Genomic DNA, 17,089 nt, shown 5'->3' on the forward strand with positions numbered 1-17,089 from the left:
GTCCCAGCTGCTCTTGTTGACGCCACTGCAGACGTGATAGATGGGGGAGTAGGGAAGGACCTCAAGGACACTCTCTCTCACACACACACACACATACACACACACAGAGTGAAAATGGTGGGGGGTTATGCAGAGAGGGGAAGAAAAAGTGAAAGGGGTTAGGATGGGGAGGGGACACTAGTACTTGCTGGACGATGACAAGGAGTGGAGTGGAGACTGGAGCTGGCTAGGTAAGGCAAGTGGGACTGGAACAAGGAGCCTGGGATGAGGAAGAGACAGGACTGAGACAGGGACAGGTTGGAGGAGATGGGGCAGAAGGGGGCAAACTCAGGAAGAATGGACAGAAGAGTGTGACCACAAGTGCACACCCACACAGAGCCTGGAATGAAACCCAAGATATCTAAGTCTCAACTTTCTTCTGTTGTCAGCAAATATCTGTGAACCCCCCTGCCAAAGTGTGCATCTCATCCCCCTCTAGTGCTGGTCCACACAGATTCTCATAGAAGATGACAACCCACTACTGCTATCAGTTACTCTGTTAGCTCAAGAGGCAGAGATCTGTGTGGTGAATCTAAATGTACCAACCCTGCTGATGAACCATGTGGGTGTCAATATGATGCTAGAGGAAGGATATTTTTTTCAGGGTTTTTTTTTTTTTTTTTTTTTTAAATCTTAGGAAATTACACCCAAAAAAAAAGTATGCTAAAAGAACACAAAGGTTGCAAACCAAGCATTCAACATTTTGGAAATACCAGAATTAAGGCTTCCTGTGCAACCTTAATTGGGGTCCCTTATGTGTATGCATTAAGATACATTCTTTAATTACATGTTCATATACTATTTTTTCCACAGGACCTCTGCTTCGTTCAGTGTACAGGATGGGGATGAAATAGGTTTGTGTAGTGAAGGAGGCTGTTGTCTATAGCAGTGGTTTTCAAACTTTATTTCTGGGGACCCAGTTGAAGAAAATTATTGATGCCCGCGACCCAACAGAGCTGGGGATGAGGGGTTTGGGGTGTGGGAGGTTCTCGGGGCTGGGGCAGAGGGTTGGGGTGCGGGGGTGAGGGCTGTGGGGTGGGGCCAGGAATGAGAGGTTCAGGGTGTGGGAGGGGGTCTGGGCTGGGGTAGAGGGTTGGGGTGGGTGAGGGGGTCAGGGCTCTGGGCTGGGGGTGCAGGCTCTGGGCTGGGGATGAGGGGTTTGGGGTGCAGGAAAGGGGTTTGGGGGGGGCTCAGGGCTGGGGCAGGGGATTGGGACACGGGGTTGGGGCGTGGACTTACTTCTGGCGGCTCCCAGTCAGCGGCGCAGCTGGGGTACAGAGGCAGGCTCCCCACCTGTCCTGGCACCACGGACCGCGCTGTGCCCGGGAAGCAGCCAGCAACAGGTCCACTCCTAGGCGGAGGCGCGCAAGCAGCTTCACGCGACTCTCAGCCGCAGGCACTGCTCCTATCCCCCAGCTCCCATTGGCCAGAAACTGGCCAATGGGAGTGTGGAGCCGGTGCTCGGGGCAGGGGCAGCGCACAGAGCCTGGTGGCCCCCTTGTCTAGAAGCCGGACCCAGTGCTGGCCGCTTCCGGGCCACAGCACGGTGTCGGAAAAGGTAGATACTAGCCTGCCTTAGCTGGGCAGCACCACCGACGGGACTTTTAACGGCCCGGTCGGTGGTGCTGACCAGAGCAAGGTGACCCAGGGCCTTACATGCCGTGACCCAGTACTGGGTCATGACCCACAGTTTGAAAAGCTCTGGTCTATAGGACACCTGCCTCATCTGTTGCAGAAGTTGGAAGGTGTTCAGTGAATGAGGCAAGGGATTGCAGGAACAGAAAGGATGATTCCATAGTAAAAGCAGCTGAATGCTGCCGGGAAGAACTGGATTCTATCCTGTCTCTGCCACAGAGTTCCTCTGTGATGCTCAGCAAGTCACTTCAACCAAACTTTTCACATGTGGTCACTAATTGTGTATTCCTCATTTTCTGGGTGCCTGACCTAAGATCAGGAGGTCTGATTTGCAAAAGTACTGAGCACTCACAGCTGCAACTGAAGTCAATGGGACCTGTGCTTTGATCATATAAAGTGTTATCTAATGCTCAGATCTCTGAAAAATCAGGACCTGGGCATCCCAAATTAGGCACCCTATATTAGTAGATACTTTTGTCCTTAATTTTCCTGTGCCTTAGCTCCCCATCTCTCAAATGGGGACAATACATACTCATCTCCCCGGAGTGCTGTCAAAATAAATACTTTAATATTTATGAAGCACTCAGATACCAATAATAATGAGCCCCACAGAAAAGCCCGTGAGGAAATTAATACTGTATTCAGAGCAGGGGCTGCATAGTGTGCAGTAAATAAGGCATGTGGCCATCCATTGAGCAGTGGGGCAAAAACAAATTACTAGTTGGCTGCACATTAAGTCCATCCTGTGCACTGAATGAGGAGGTCCTGTGGCAACAACAGTATATGGTCACTTAATTAAAGAATGTATCTTACTATATCTGTACAAGGAGGCTGAATAAAGATTGCACAGGCAGCCTTAATTCTGGCATTTCCTAACTTTTGAGTGCTTGCCTTGGCAACCTTCAGAATGTTATTTTTCACATGGTTTTTGCTGTAACAGAGTAGTATAGCTTCTTCCCATAATACCAATATAACTGCATCCACACTAGGAGTTGTATCACTAACTATAACAGTAGGAAACCAACACAGTTACAGCAGTACAAAAACTGTGTGCAGACCAGCCCTTAGATTTTAACCTGGAGCCATGGCAGTCATTTGCTATGCACAGAGGAAACAAATTGGAAGGAACATTAGACAGAGAGTGCTCAGTCTCCATGGCCCACTCGGGCCATCTCTCCTGAAACCGCCAATAAGGGTGTAAAAGTAGCAAGTGAGTGTTTTTTTTTTAATTGCAGCCCCCGTCCACTAAGGTCTTGATTGAAACCCATTTCTCACAGACAACCAAAACCCCATCAGAGGGCCCTATCTTTCAGACACTACCAGCCGGGGCAGGATGCAAACAAGTAACTTAGATACGGGAACTCTATTATTGCCTATTATTGATCACATGAACTATCTAGCCCTCTCAGATTTCCCCCCTCAAAGTTAAGACAGAAAAATGATCCACCTGGGGAGAGATCTAAGGCAGCATCGCCACTGGGAGTTTAGGCATTGGAATCATCCATGATGCTCTATCACTGAGAGGTTTCAGAGGCTGTTAGACAGCTTTTGTAAATGAAATCTCATTTCATGCAGGGGTCTGGACTAAGTGACCTGGAAAGTTTCTTCCATCCTTTAGATTTATGATATTCTTGAACACCATTACTGTCATGTCCATTTTACCACAGTAGTTTCTCACTTCAGTGTATAGTAACTCAGATAAATAGGGGAGATATCTGAAGCACACTTTAAACAACAACAACAACAACAACAAAATATCTCAGCAGTGGCCTCATATCAATGTGCGTTAATACAAAAAGTAGCACTATACATCAAATTCTAAATACTCCTTGTCTTCCTTACAATATTCTTGCAAGCAAGGCCATATGAGGATTTTATTAGAAAATAAGAGACAATCTTTCCCTGATGGCAAGACCCTCATCAGATATGCTCACTAACAGCTGCTCTCTGGTACAGAAGTTCTTAAGGGTTCTGCTAACAAGATTTTTATTTTTCTTTAAATTTTTCTGAAAAGACAAACAGATGGTATATAAGCTTCTGGTTATAACTTCTCAGAAAATAAAGGGATCAGCTAATAAAACCTTCCCAACCACCATTTAAAACATCTCCAAGTGAAAAGTTATTTAAATTAAGTCCAAAGTACAGAGAAGATATCTGTTGGTGGAAAAGAAGCTTTGATAAGGAGGCACTGACTCCAAGGACTGGATCTCACCACAACTTTGAGAAGGAATTGATAATGTAGACAGATCAGGACTACCAATCTTTTTATGGTTTTCATTTGGAAGGGGACTGAATATAATCTGATTACTGATAATTTAGCTCCACGTAAAAGGCGGTTGAGTAAGCGGAGCTAGAAAAGTTTTTTTAAATTAACATTTAAGTATAATATCTAATCAGTGACCAAAGGTTTTGGACTGACAGGGAGAAGAAAAAGGGTCCCTTGCATCCTGGGGGCCCTGAACTCAGAAAAATAAAGCTGGGATGTTTCCAAAACGATAACACTATCCCCACTCTGGAAAGTTCACACAGCTCAGCTTGGTCGTTCTATTGAAGCATCTGAAATAGCAAGGGGGAAGGGAATCAAGGCTTTGGCCTTGACTGAGAGGGACTGTAAAATGCCTCTGATGTATGGCACAATGCCCAGGCAGCTGCTGCACAAATGCCAGAAGTGGGACCTTCCACTGCTTCAGATGGATCCCTCTTAACGTTTTGAATTACAGATGGATACCTCACTTTATGGGATTCTGTTGGAACACAGGAATGCAGAGACTGCTGTCACATGTGTCCTTATCATTCTAGTTTGAAGCCCCTGGTGGGAAAATGGTAGGTAAGTAGGTCTAAAATAATGGCTAAGGAGTGTGTTTTAGCATCTTCATATTTGGGGTTGCAGAAATTAATTCTTTCTGCTACTTCAGACACAACAGCCGGTTCCCGTTAATCTATTAAATGCAAAAAAACCCAACATCAATGCAGCAGTAAGATTGAACTGGGGGGGGGGGGTGTTTTTCTTTTGTTTTAAAGATAGAAAGTAGAGAAGTTAAGGTTCTAGAGCAACACAGTATTAATCAGGAATTGTGCAAGTTAAAGTACACAACCTTACAGGTTATCTGCAATTTTTTTTAAAGTGCGTTATGCCTCGTTTTGCTTCTTTATGATGTAAATAAGACAAGCTTGGACTTTTGGTTTTGATTTTTAAATGTTTTACTTTCTTAATACTTTAGAAATAGCAGGAAGATAAAGTCTGATATTCCCTGTTTTGCTGGAAGCCTTTCTTGGATGACTCCCTTTAATTTAACAAAAAATTATTTTCTCCCAATGTTTTAAAGCATTTGCATTAAGTAGGTGTTAAAAACAGAGTGTACAGCTTTTTAAACAGCCTGAATTAAAAAACCCTCTTCCTAATTTAACTAAATTTCAACTTCTTTAGTACACTACCCGTTCTCTACTGATCAAAAGATTCTTGCAAGGTAGAAAATAACTGAATTTCTAATGTAAAAAATCAGGGAGAAAAAAAATCTAAAGGCTTTCAAGCCTTCTTTATACATCATAAACCAGGAAAATGTACACAAACGTGATTTTCCTCCCCTTTGCAGGTCCACTTTAACATAGCATTGACATAGTTTGTAAATTCTATTGCTTGATTGTGTTCAAGAAAAAGAGAACAAAATTGTCTATGAAGAATTCAACACAGTTCCAATAAAGCTTTCAAGCTTACACAGCTCACTGAAATGAATGAGGTTGGAGAGGGGTGGAGTCCTACCTTTCACCACAGCTACTGTTGACTGGAAATAGTTTGCAAGGCTGGGTTAACAGGGCAGCAGCACATCTGTTTATCTCACAACTGAAAAAGATAAAAAAAAATTTCTAAACAAAAGCTCAGAGTTTACTGAATGCAGCAAATGAGAAAAAATCTGGGGATCAGTATGAGAGAATGTTAGGCAGGGGTTACGATAAACTGCTTGCAACTTTAACTAGAATGTTTGCTACCAAACCCTATCAAATACCACATTTATCTTTTGAGAAAGTAGGTATTCCTCTGGTCGATGTAATGCCAATCTGGAAAGATTACTTTTAGAGGTATGGTAAACTCACTGCAATATACCATAAAGTAGTAAAAATGGCGCTCAGAGCCTTTTCCCCTTCTTTAATGCTTTAAAGGAAAGGTACAAAGAAAGTCCACACCAACACTCATATTGGTAGGTGGGTGGGACAGTGTGGAAGGAGGCAATTTCCTCTCATGCTTTTCGCTTGGCACACTACTTGCACTCAGGGCTACCCTGATCTTTAATATGGAGATATTGCCCAGGGAACCCACAGACCTCACATGTAGTGTTTGATCTTCACTGGAGTTGCCAGGGCAACTCCCCCACCTGCACCTTGATCCACCTTCTGTGTACGATGTACACACACAAGGCTTCTGATTGATCACCAATGTGGATCTTGACTGAACAAGATTTGGGCACCCTCTGAGCTCCATTAAAAAAACCTCCTGTTCTGCAGGAGTGATTTGAGAGGAAGTTCTTGTGGCTGCTGCACTGGGCTAGACCTCACGAGATCCGGGGCGTACTCCTCATTCACTGTGACCTCATGCAAGTCACTTACTCCCTCTGTGCCTTGTTTCCTCACCTGTAAAACAGGGATAATGATACTTCCTTTGCCCCACTTCTTGTCTGCCTTGTCAATTTAGTCTGCAAGGTCTTTGGGACAAGGACTCTCTCGGATGGCTTGTCTTCACTGCAAAGTTAACTCGGGCTCTTACTTGCGTACACTGCCCTTCATCTGGCTCTCATGCACTCACGAAAGCCCTGGGTCTATAGGCTAAAATCCAATTGCTGCTTACAAGTGGGCTGATAACTGCCCATTTTACAGTAAGGACTCAGGCTAAACCACTCAAGGGCCAACAGTCCTCCAGTACCTTCCCACAATTCCCGCCTAACCCCCCCCCTCCCGGTGTGGCCAGAAGGACAGACAAATTCTCCCACGATTCACTGGGAAATAATCAGAGCAGCTCAGCTTACTGCCCCACAAAGAATCCTGGGATGTGCCCCAGGGATCCTAGCAGCAAACACAGGTGAGTGGCGCACCAGTGTGGACACAGTTCAGTGGACATATTCGAGTCTGGCTCTGCAGTGTGGCCACTCACAACCAAGTGCCAGTCTCCTGGGTTAATTCTACAGTGAAGACATACCGTAAGGTATGCATGTACAGTGCCTAGTATTGGGGGCCAATGATCTTTGTTGATGCCTTTAGGCACTAGTATGCTATAAATAAATGTTTTATTCCCCACCAAAAAAAATACTAACACTAAGCATAACAAACAATAGTCGATTGTGTCATCTGTCATTTCAGGCCAGATAAGTGTTCAGTGACTCAGATCGGAAAGTACAAAAAGGCAGCAGCAACAGGAATTTTACCCAATCTCGATTTTCCTTTTGGTTATTTCATCACGTAGGGAAACATTATTAGAAGAAGAAGAAACCGCTGAGAGCACTACTGACAACTGCTCCCAAATCCTCTGTTGTGATCCATCACTTGACAGCACCTCATCTTCTTGTGCAGTTTTTTTTAAAATAACATAGCTGTACGCTGAACAAAAGGCGCAACTAATATTCACTCATTCATTTTATTAAATTCTTCTGCCTAGTCAGCACCCTATAATCATTTTAATATATGGGATGTGGCAGTTCAAAATAAAAGTCTTCAATTTATTCTAAGTTACAGCTTGTTGGGCATAAATCACACAGTGCTGGATATTCTGCATGATAATGGGACTTAGAAAACTACCAATTCTTGATCCTAGCTTGTACTGCACACTAAACGGTTGGAGATTTATTTAGCACATTTATAACATCCCAGTTGGCTGGCAGTGTGTGAATAAAATCAATACAAAACATTACAATCAAAAATAAGATCCAGCTAGCCCAAACGGGCTACCAACCAGAAAATGAGGATCTGCACAAAGGTACAAATGCTGCCAACTCTTGCAATTTTACCATGAGCCTCGCAATATCTGGCTTTGTTTTAAAGCCTCGGCTCCTGGAATCTATGTGATTACCATCTCAGCTTTAATTTAAAAATAAAAGTTTCTAGCCCTCAAGCAAACCAGGATTCAATCAGCACATATTTTTCTAACAGGTGCCAACTGATCTGGGGTGGGAGGGACAGCGCTCTGTACAAGACAGTTTCTGCATCAACAAGCTTGCCATCTAACTCAACAGACAACACTGGGCGTCCCAAAGGATGGTGCTAGCTAGGAGTTTGGGAACTAAATTCTGGCCCCATTGATTTCAATGGAAAAACTTCCATTGACTTCCTGATGAGTCAAGCTTTAACCATGTGAGTTTTATTGACACAAATTAGCATGTGTTGGCCTTGTGGAAGAAGTGAAACTTCAAAGGTATTTTAATGAAGGTAGTGGCAGATGGCTGCCACTTTTACAATAAGTGTTCTAGAGTTCTCCTGGTCCTATTCCATCACAGGATTCATATTAGGGTGACCAGATGTCCCGATTTTATAGGGACAGTCCCGATATTTGGGACTTTTTCTTATATAGGTTCCTATTACCCCCCACCCTCTGTCCCGATTTTTCACACTTGCTATGTGGTCACCCTAATTCATATACAAACACAAGCTCTGATTTGGAGTGGGAAGCATATTACCTTCAGTACTTTGAGAACTTTGTCCTACAAGTTATTAAGCAGTTTAAAGAATAGACGTTATGGATACAAGTTGGATCACTCTCCAACAGACACTGGGATTATTTATTTCTTTGTAAATTTTTTCATACATTTATGAAACCTCAGTTAAAATATTTTTAGAAAACTAGCTAGCACAACATACAATATCAATTGTGCAGCTAGTAATCACATGCAGACATTATCAATATTTCAACTTAAAAATGTGTTAAAAAACAAAACATCTTATAAAAAGAGCGGTAAAGGTCAGAAATTGTTATTGGCACAACTATGGTTATTAAAGGCCAAAATTAACTTATTTGCTTAAAGCTAGGCACAAAAGTTCATATTTAAGCTTGATTTCCAAAGATGCCAAGTATTCGCAATTCTCAGTGAAATCATCTCCCAAAAGATGCTAAAATATGGATTCAGGTGCCAAACTTTAGGCACAAATGTTCTAAAATGTTGGCTTCAATTGCAGATCAGTTGATATAATTCCACATTCCAGCTATCTGAACCAAAAAGAAACTATATGAAATAAATCTAGAAATATGAGAGAAAACAGGACTGAATATTGTGAATTTTGTCACAGAAAACTGGTGGGGGGGGGGGAACTGTTAAATTCAGGCTTCCGATCACACCTCTGGCTTTAATGTTTACTACTAACACTGCAAATATTTCATATTCAGACTCAAGTGGACAGCTCTTTAAAAAAATAAGAAGAGAGATTTAGCACTGTAAAAATTAAAGGTGAAATGCTGGCTCCACTGAAGCGAACGGGATTTTTGCCACTGACTTCAACAGAGTCAGGATTAAGATTTCAAACCACACTACATGTGCTTGAATTCATTGGACTCAAACATTACACAGGAAGGAAAGCCAGAAGAAACTAGTGATCCAGTGATCAAACTTAGTTTAATATAAAATATTAGTGGGAGAAACCATTTTAATTTATAACACACACTGTGATCAAGTGACAAGGCACCGCTTTAAAAAGGGGGAGGGAAAGGCACATTTAACACACTCCTCTTGTCGATCCAAATGAGATGAATCCATCATCACATTCTAGGGGTTGATTATTCTTAGAGGTTTTCTAAAGCTGAAAATAAAAGGGGGCACTAATGTTCATGAGGGTGACAGAAAACCTAGCAGAGTAAGAAATTTTAGACAGAGTTATTTACAGATATTTTCCTGTGAGAAAAGAATGGAAAGAATGTAGCTGGGACCATTAACAAATCCACTAGAACACTGGTCTGTGCATTATAGTCAGTAGATTTGGTGAAGGGGGATGGTGGGAGTAGAAATCCAAACTTTAGCCTGTAATCAGAAAAATCCTGCTTTAGAAATTTGAACCAGCAGCTAGAAACATGTAACATAATATAGAACCCTCCTTAAAGGTACCCAATCTCCACAGGCATTAGAAACAAGAGAGTGCTTATACTGTGTATGTGAGGTCTATGACTGCAGCCAATGAAGGATTGAAAATTTAGCTGAAATAAAGCCAGAGATACTAAATCCTTTTATTACCCTGCAGGGACCTATTCACAAAGAAATGACATGAACAAAATCTGTGTTTCCTTACTTTTTGTGTGTGAAAATGGTGCCGCATTTCATGTGTGCAATTCATCAATAAAAAATGTTGACAGGACAGAAGTTTAAATATATGCACACCGTTAAACAGAACAATTAAGATTAAAAATCAAATAAAAATGGCCTAAAGTGACATTTTGGGTGAATTCTCTAGACCTATTTCTGGAGATCTGGGTTCAAATGCAGTAATGGCATAGTATAGTTTACCTTTTGTATGGCATTTGATATGGTTCTGCAGAGTGTTCTCATGGGGTAACTAGAGAAATGTGTATGCAACAGAAGTACTATAAAATGGGTATACAATTAAAAAAAACAGAGAAGCTATTAATGGTTCAGTGTCAACTAAGAGGAAGTATCTAAGGAGGTACCACAGGGGATCCATTTCCAGTCCAGTGAATAGTCAATGATGTAATTGTCATCCAAGAGAATGGAATGGGGAATATATAAGAAAGATCTGGGGTTGATACAAGGTTGGGAGGGACTGCTAGTCTTTGGGAAGAGACGGTTAACCCTTTCCTTGCTGCTTAGCCTACCAGCTACATGCAGGCACAGAAAAGCTCTTCCATTACTTCCCAGTACACCAGGTATGTCACTCTCTAGTGCTGATGTCCCACTATAATATCAAGGCTGCCAAACACAGCACGCCACCCAGAAGCTGCCACAGAGTTCAGCCAGAGAAAAGCTTAAATATAAACTAACTATGACAAACTGGAGAAAAATGGGCTGAAACTGAAAAAGAAAAAAAAAGACAACTTGAACAGTGGGATTTGGGATTAATAGTTATTGGAGAATATTGGTTTGACAGTCAGTCGATAGGAATCAACAATGAGACTTGTGAAAAAAGGGCATTTGTCATACTGAACTGTAGCAACAGAAGTACCAATGTGTAAACCAAGCCAGGTAATTATTCCTCTCTCAACAGCACCAAATTAGATGTCAATTGCAGTGATGAGTTAGTTTAGGTGCCACTTGTTTCAAGACTGCCTTCCCAGATGCAAGAAGTTTTCAGCTTACTTTGTGGGAAAGATCAATCATACCTACTACAGCTTCAGACCCCCAGAATCCAATGCTGGGAAATAAATCAGCCTCTTTAACCAAATGCGGACAAATCATGCAGCCAGCACTGAAGAAATACCTGCCATTCACTTCTGGATCAGACCTTTGCCTCTCATGTCTAGTGAAAGCGAATAAGAAACAACTAGGTCCATTAGCGAAAGAGATCAACCACCATTCCTTCACAGAGCGCTGCCTCCCACTCATACTGGAAGAGTCAATAGGGTGCAAGCCTCCCCTCCTCCCCCCCCCCCAGTACTGCTTAGGACTCCATAATGGGGGGTATCATCTAGAGCCCTTATAAAACAGGGACCACCCAGGGCCTCATATGGGTAGACTCCCCCCTAGGGTTTTATGATGGGGGGGACCCCCAGGCCATTATAATCAAAAGGGTCAACTTAGGGCCCTTATAATGGGTGGGCTCAACAGCCCTTATAATGGGGGATACTGCCTAAGGCCCTATAATGGAGGGCGCCCACCCCAGGTATTACCATTAAAGGGGAACACACACAGGTCTTATAATGGGGGAATCCCCAGCATCCTAGAATGGAAAGAGACTTGCTAAAGGCCCAGCTCCCCTTCAAGAAAACAGCGCTCAGTGTAAGTGACACTGTCAGCTACTGTTCTCTCTATAGTTCCTTTTCTAGGCAAAGTGACTGAGAAGTTGGTACTGTGCTGTCTCCAACAGCACCCGACCTCCTTCAGTATCCTAGTAAAGATAATCTAGGCATGGCCCAACTCCTAAATAAATACTTTGCCTCAGTTTTTAATAAGGGTAATGAGCTTAGGGGGAGTGGCTACAGTGGCTAGTGGTAACAAGAATGCGAATTGCCACATCAGAGGTGGAAATCAAATTCAGCTTAATGGGACCAAATCAGGGGGCCTGGATAACCTTCATCCAAAAATATTAAAGGAACTGGCACATGAAATTGCAAAACCAATAACAAGAATTTTTAATGAATTTGTAAACTCAGCGGTTGTACCCTATCACTGGAAAATTGCTAATATAGTTCCTATTTTTTAAGAATGAAGGGGAAAAAGGGATCCCGGAAACTACAGACCTCTTAGTTTGACCTCAACTGTATGCAAGGTCTTGGAACAAATTCCAAAGAGAAAGTAGCTATGGACAGAGAGGTAAACAGTAACTGGGATAAAATACAACATGGTTTTACAAAAGGTAGATCATTCCAGACCAATCTGATCTCATTTTTTGAGAAGATAACTGATTTTCTAGACAAAGGAAATGCAGTGGATCTAATCTACCTGGATTTTAGTAGGGCATTTGATACAGTTTCCCAAAGGAAATTATTAGTTAAATTGGAGAAGATGAGGATTAATACAAGAATTGAAAGGTGGGTAAGGAACTGGTTAAGGGGGATACTACATGGGTCATACTGAAAGGTGAACTGTAAGGCAAAAGGGAGGTTACTAGTGGAGTTCCTCAGGGATCAGTCTTAGGGCCAATCTTATTTAACGTTTTCAATATTGACCTTGGCACAAAAAGTGGCAGTGTGTTAATAAAATCTGCAGATGACACAAAGTTGGGAGGTACTACCAATACAGAGGAGGACCAAAATATCTTACTAGAAAAGGTGAATGACCTTGAAAAGTGTAGTAACATAAATGGGATGAAATTTAATACTGCAAAGTCATACGCTTAGGGATTAACAACAAGATTTTTTACTATAAGCTGGGGACATATCAGTTGAAAGTGACAGAGGAAGAGAAAGACCTGGGTGTACTGGCTGATCACAGGATGACTGAAAGCACCGCAGCCATTTAGAAGGCTAACGCAATCCCAGGATGAATCAGGCAAGGTTGTTCTAATAGAGATGGGGAAGTGTTATTACCCTTATACAAGTCACTGGGGAGATCTTATCTGGAATACTTTGTGCAATTCTGGTCTCCCATTTTTAAGGAAGATTAATTAAAATTGAAACAGGTGCAGTGAAGGGCTACCAATATGATCAGAGGACTGGAGACCCTCCCTTATGAGAGGACACTGAGGACTTGTTTACATGACACAGTAGACAAGTACAAACCACAAAAGTCAGGTTTCGTCAACAAAATAGTGGAAGTGTACACACAATGCTCCTTCTGTCAACAAAATTCTGCTTTGCCAACAAAATAAAACCACGTCAACGAGAGGCGTATAGCTTTTTGCGGCAAAGTTAGATCGACAAAGTATCTGTGTAGACACCATGCTTGGTTACATCATGGTAAATGGCCTCCAGGAGGTGACCCACAATGTCCATCCTGACCGCTCTGGTCAGCAGTTTGAACTTCACTGCCCTGCACCCAAGTACACAGGCATCCTCCTCTCCCCATTTGAAAGTCCAGAAGGCAAGGGAAGCAAACCGTCACTCTGGTGCTGCACCAAAGACCTGCGGCTCCTATAAGGAGCTGGACACCATCCTTGGTGGTGCCCCACCTCCACTGCCAAGAGCCCCATGGATACTTTGGCGGGCCTGGAGACAGCGGACAATGGAGTCAACCCTGAGGCCAAAGTCATGGATGAGGAGATTGAGTTGGAAGACAATGTGGAGCATGTGGCAAGGTCGTCTGGTGGCGCAGCAAGTCAGAAACTCTTCTCCACTCCGGAGGGGTCTAGCCAGTCTCAGCAGTCCATCTCTGGCATGCATGATGCAGGAGAGAAGAGCCCTGGTAAGTGATCTTTTTGAGTTGATGCTGCTCAGTTATATGAGGTAGAGCTGTCCTTTGCTCTGTATATTCTAGAAGTGGGTGAAGGGATAGAAAAACTAGGTGTTTTTGAGTGTGCGCCACATTCCTCTGTGCAGCTAAGTAGTGCGGTGGAACAGTGTGTTAATGCACACCGAGATTTCACGGGAATCCTCCAGAGAGATCTCTAGGAAACTTTCCTGGAGGTACTTGCCGATCCTCTACCAAAGGTTCCTTGGCAGAGCTGCTTTGTAGGAAATTTTCCTGCTTTGTAGCTGCTTCCCAGTTGTAGGAAATTTTCCTGCGCCAATCACTAGTGCAGGGACCAAAGTGGCACACGGGCAAGCAGCATAGGGACTGAAGCCACACACGTGCAGGAGATGCACCCTGGCATACTTGCATCTGTTTTAAGGAGCAGGAGTGAGATACCTGCTTCAATGACCCTCATCTGTGGGAAACGGTGGCAGAATTTACAATACTGTCCCTACACACCTTCAGTGATTACCTTAAAAAGCCACTTAGACACTTTGCCACATCTTGTGACCCAACCCCCTGCCCTGGTGGCAAGTTAACAAAGCACGGCAGAGTACTGTATAGAAAGACACATTATTTGTACTCATTGTCAAAATGTTGCCTCAAAGCCTCCCTGATTTGAATAGCACCACATTGTACCCTTTAGTAGCCCTGGTATCTGGCTGCTCAAATTCAGGAGCCAGGTGATCCGCTTCTGCGCTCCACCCCAGGAGAAACTTTTCACCCTTAGCTTCACAAATATTATGGAGGCCACAGCAGACTGCTATGACCATGGGAATATTTTCCTCATTTTAGGACTAATCTGCCACAAAGGCAGCATCAGCATGCTTTTAATCTGCCAAAGGCACATTCTAGGGTCATTCTCCACCTGCTCAACCTATTGTCAACCAACTTGCTGCTGTCCAGGTTTCCCATGTAAGGCTTCAGCCAGGGGAGTAAGGGGTACGCTGGGTCTCCCAGGATCACTATGGGCATTTCAGTATCCCCCACAGGAATCTTGGTCTGGTCTCTGCTAGGAGCTTTCTGTACTGGACAGGATACCTGCAGATGCATGCGTCATGTACCTTTTCAGACCACCCCGTGTTGATGTCAGTGAAATGCCCACGGTGATCCACAAGCGCTTTCAATACCATGGAATACATCAATAAAAAGAGGTACTTCTCTATCTCAAGATGGTCCAGGGCCAAAACTGGAATATGCCCCGCTGCCGTGAGGGAATCCCCTTGCCGCAAAGCCATCCAATATTTCACACACATTTCCCAGAGTAACAATCCTTCTTGGCAGGATGCGATTAATAGCTCTGCACACTTGCATTACCACAGCCCCAACGGTGGACTTCCTGACTCCAAAGTGATTCGAGACCGACCGGTGGCAGTCTGGAATCGCCAGCTTCTACACAGAAATCGCCATGCACTTCTCCACCAAGAGGGCAGCTCTTATTTTGGTAACCTTGCACCACAGTGCTGGGGCGAGCTCCGCACACAGTTCTAGGAAGATGGCTTTCCACATCCGAAAGTTCTGCAGCCACTGTTTGTCATCCCACACCTGCATAATGATGCGATCCCACCATTCAGGGTTTGTTTCCTGAGCCCAAAACAACAGTTCACCGTGTTCAGCTGCTCCATGAATGCCAAAAGTAATCTGGTGATGTTTCTTTCCATGCACATAGCAGGTCAGGCAACTCTGATTCCTGTTCAGATTGGGAATTCATGATATACTGCATGACCATCCACGATGTATTCATAACAATGACCACAACAGAAGTGCAAGATACGTCCTTTCAGACAGAGATGGCAGGCACACAGTAAACAGTGGCCATTGAAAAATGCCACAAAATGCAGTCGGAAGCCCATGGAATGCTGGGATGGAAACAAATTGCATCATGGGATGTTGAACCTGCACCCATGATGCGCTGTGATCCGTTCTGCCTTCCCACAACCCCTAAATGCAGAAGGTGGTGAGTAGCACAGTGGGATAGCTAACCACAGTACACTGCTCTCACTGTTGATGCTAGAGCACCATCTGTGGACAAGCTCCACCAACAGAAGGAGCATTATGTGAATATGCACAAGCAATGTGATTATACCAGTTTTGGGTCGTCAGCGTAACTTACGTCGACAAAACTGTGTAGTGTAGACAAGGCCTTAAGGAACTTGGCTTGGTTAGTCTAACCAAATGAAGACTACTGGGAGAAATGATTGCTCTCTCTAAAAACATCAGAGGGATAAACACCAGAGAGGGAGAGGAGTTATTTAAGTTAAGGGCCAGTGTTGGCACAAGAACAAATGGATGTAAACTGGCCATCAACAAGTTTAGGCTTGAAATAAGAAAATGGTTTCTAACCATCAGAGGAGTGAAGTTTTTTGAAGTTCTGGAACAGTCTTCCAAGGGGAGAAGTGAAGGGCAAAAAACCTAACTGGCTTCAAGACTGAGCTTGATAAGTTTATGGAAGCAATGGTATGAGATTGCTTACAGCAGCATGTGGCCCATTTGAGACTGCTAGTAGCAAATATTTCCAATGGTCGGAGATGGGACACTAGAGGGGAAGGGCTCAGAGTTACTAGAGAGAATTCTTTCCCAGGGGTCTGGCTGGTGGGTCTCGTCAACATGCTCAGGATCTAACCGATCGCCATATTTGGGGTCAGGAAATTTTTTTCCCTGGGTCAGATTGGCCGAGACCCTGGGGTTTTTTGCCTTCCTCTGCAGCGTAGGTCACGGGTCACTTGCTGGTCTAAACTAGAGCAAATGCTGGATTTTCTGTAAGTTGAAGTCTTTAAACCATGATTTGAGGACTTCCGTAATTCAGCCAGAGGTTATTGGTTTATTACAGGAGTGGGTGGGTGAGGTTCTGCGACCTGTGATGTGCAGGAGGTCAGACTAGATGACGATGGTGGTCCTTTCTGCCTTAAAGTCTATGAGACTGTGGAATAACCCTTACTGGAGATATTCAAGATGGGAATTAGACATTCTTCTACCAGACACAATTTAAGGATAACCAACTCAATCTTGTCCATTGTGCAGGATAGACGAAAGACTCTTACAAGGTCTCTTCCACCCCTAAATGATTCTATATGGATTGCATATGTTAAAGTAGCACCCACACTCATACAGAATTTGGCATGATTGGCAATCTTTGCTCAGAAATTACTCAAAACTGCAAAAGGAGGGCGGGCTTGAAGTACAGCTGTATAAAAGTTCCATCTTGGAATAGCAGGGGATCCTGCAGGTCTGGAGTACAACGCACTGTTCCAGCCGAGAGGGGAGCCCAGGACTGGAATAGCAGGGGGGCTGCAGGGTAGGACTGAGGGCATGGGCAGAGTTCCATGCTTGTGAAGCTTGCTCTAAACCAGATTTTTAAACATACTCACGCAAACATAAATCAATCA

The 17,089-nt window shown here is 43.6% G+C and overlaps 1 protein-coding gene across 2 annotated transcripts in view; it reads right to left on the reverse strand.

Annotated features, from left to right (window-relative positions):
- The window catches only part of TSPAN9 (tetraspanin 9), a 272,477-nt gene that overhangs the window by 192,226 nt on the left and 63,162 nt on the right, over nt 1-17,089 (reverse strand). The window contains exon 2 of one of the 2 annotated variants that reach the window (XM_034785297.1): nt 5,435-5,515. The exons of the other annotated variant lie outside the window; for it this stretch is intronic. The gene's annotated coding sequence lies outside the window, so the exon portion shown is untranslated. The remainder of the gene's footprint in view (nt 1-5,434; nt 5,516-17,089) is intronic. 2 annotated transcript variants of the gene reach the window in all.

The sequence above is a fragment of the Trachemys scripta genome, chromosome 1 (genome assembly GCF_013100865.1).
Source record: "Trachemys scripta elegans isolate TJP31775 chromosome 1, CAS_Tse_1.0, whole genome shotgun sequence".
NCBI classification, from domain to species: Eukaryota; Metazoa; Chordata; order Testudines; family Emydidae; genus Trachemys; species Trachemys scripta.